Source organism: Chaetura pelagica, unplaced genomic scaffold (genome assembly GCF_000747805.2).
Source record: "Chaetura pelagica isolate M959 unplaced genomic scaffold, ChaPel_1.0 scaffold3, whole genome shotgun sequence".
Lineage (NCBI taxonomy): Eukaryota > Metazoa > Chordata > Aves > Apodiformes > Apodidae > Chaetura > Chaetura pelagica.
Window position 1 is genome coordinate 5,655,266 of NW_009952974.1, and position 2,869 is coordinate 5,658,134.

Here is a 2,869-nt window from a genome sequence, read left to right on the forward strand (position 1 = left end):
CAGGAAGCAAAGACAGGATGGTTTCTGGGGGGTTGACGTCACATGGAAGTACTGTAACTTCTCATTTTCTGTCTCTTCCCATGCACTGCACCTTCTCCATGTGTTCCCCTGCCTCCTTCACATGCACTGTGTATGGAGCACTTCGCTCTTGGCTACAGGCTTTTGCTCATTAATTCCTACTGCTTTTTTTGGCAATTTCCAACTCCAGCTATATGACTGTTTGTATATGTATATGACTATGTATATATGTTTGTATATGTATGTATATGACTCCAGCCTGTTTTGTTGCTGTGCTTCATACTCAGCTCTTACAGCTTTTTTCAGCTGCAGTCAGCACTGTTTGCTGCACTTCTAGTTTTGGGAGACAAATCCTATGGTTGCAGGAAATTGCCATCTGAGTCCTGGGGGCTGGAATGAGACTTTTCAAACCCATCGGACTTAATGGCTTTTCAAAATTGATCTCTCCAGAAGGGTACCAAGGAGGCTTCAAACCACTGTTCTTTGGGGAGGTATCTATTTCTCCAGTGCTGTATGGTACATCTCTTGCCAACTTGTCTTCTTTAGTGCTAGGATGTTCCATTACAGTTTTTCATCTTGTTTCTGCTGTACAACTAATCTCTGCTTTTTGGGGCCAGTGTCAGCAAGTGATAACCTAATTATATCTCCCTGAATTTTCTTGTGATCACTAGCTCTTGGAAATCGTTCTGGCTGGTAAGGTGAGAACTAGTGTTATGGTGCTGCTATATAAGCACTTCTGGTGTTAAGCATATGTATTTAATTCATGTCCAGAAATTTCTGTTGAATCATGAACCGAGGATTCCTGTACTGATGAATTTCTAGTCTGTACAGGTTGTTGTTTGTGGGGTTTTTTTCAGTGAGAATCTGCTAAAAAGATTTCAGGACTTTGTGTGTTTATTAATAACGTAGTGGTACAGCGAGTGCTGCAACAGATTCTTTCGTACTGAGGTTTTCAAAAGAATATGAAGTGTTGCTCCTATTTCTCGGCCGAGTGATAATGCAGGGAAGAAACATCCACGCAGATGGGTCAGTATTGGTAGAAATATAGAAGTTGGCAGGATAACATCATCTTTGTGGAGGATTTTGCAGGTGTACCTGTTGGAGAGGGATACAGTCAGTGCCAAAGGCTGTGCCCTACCTGTGTATTTTGTGTGCATGCTCAAATATCCCAAGGCTGCATTGCTTTCCTTGCAGAATTAAAAAAGAGTATTCTTCACCTGCAGGCCTGAGAGTAGGTGTTGTCAGATGATGTCTGTGTAAATAGGCTGGATTTGAAAGAAAACAAGTGAAGACAGGCTGATCATGCTGTTCCCTTACCCTCCTGTCTGTCCTAATCAAGAGTTTAAAGGATTTTCTAGCAATATTGGACTCTCAAATTCTTCTTCTACCTGATACCTCTTGGTTGTTAATCTTGAATTTTAGTCTTTTCTGCTGAAGATACACTTTTTTGTGTAATACCCACTGGGTGAACAGCTGGAAGCTGCATCTGTTGAAGTACCAACTTAGAGTTGCATTTGCTAGGACATTCTCAGCCTCCATTGCAGACAGCATCCCCTCTGGGCCACCAGCTACTTGGAAAAGAGCCCCTTCACTATAAGGACAGTGTTTGTCTGCTCTATAGGTAGGCAAACTCTGAATTTTGCATTTCAGGAGGGCTGTGTAGTAGGAAGGTGGAGGAGGTGGACTGGAAAAAGAATACATCATTTCACAGTAGAGGGGAGCTAGACTGTGCTCTGGGTTCCACCACAGGCACTCAGCATCGTATGTTCAATGTTGTCTCAGTTTGACTCAGGATTGGCAATTAAACCAATGACAACAACGCTCTCCATCTCCTCCCCTTCCCACCCATGTAGGGCGAGGGGAGAGAGACTTTCTGGATTGAAAACTAGACAGCTTTAATGAAATACTAATGATAAAATACATACAAATATATATAAATATGTGCAGGAATATACAAAACCCCTATTACATCCACCCATCCCCAGCAACTCCCACAGCATCTCCTGAGCTGGGAGCCCCGGAGCTGCTAGAGAGAGTGGCAGAGGAGACAGGAGCTGAGGGGAGAGTTATGAGGCCTAGGGATCAAAGGAGGTGGATAGATGGAGTTCTCCCTGAATGCTGGCCATGGACAGAAGAAGGGAAGAAGGGTTTAACTTCCATGATCCCTGAATTTATACAGAGTGCCAAGTATATTATGGGATGGAATACTCTCTTTGGCTAATTTTGCCATCTGTCTAGTCTGCTCCTCTCTGTAGGAGGGTTGCAGATACACCTCTTCTGCTCCTTTAGTGTCCAAAGCAGATGATTCAATGCGCAAACTGGCCTTGATCTCTCAACAGTATCTATAAACATTTGGGTGTTATCAGCCCACCAGCTGGAAAACTTGCTGCTAGTTTCAGTAAGTGTGCTGCTTAAAAGAGTTCACTGGAGAAAAAAAAAAAATCAGTAAAAAGAAAATTGGCCTCATCCTGGCTCAAACCAGGACAAATGTACTCCACATATCCCCCCTAATACCTGATTGTAGAGTGCTTGTTTATCTATGCAGTGGATGATTCCCCTTGGGCAAAGGTTGGATGTCCTTTCTGAAGTTGGCTGAGGTGGCTGAAGACTGCTGCTGCTGCCTTTGTTGCAGGACTGGTTTTTTTGCTGGAGGGTCGTCCTTCCCTCCTGCAGCTCTGTTGTAGAAGGGATGTGGGAGGTAGAACCTAGCTCATTGCTTTGCAATGCCAGCCAGGATAGTTCAATCACTTCTGCTGATGACTTGAACCATGCTGGCTGGCTTTGAGAGATGTTTGCATTCCTGTCCTACCAACTCAAGCATAAGGCGAGTAGCAGTATCTTAAATTAGTAC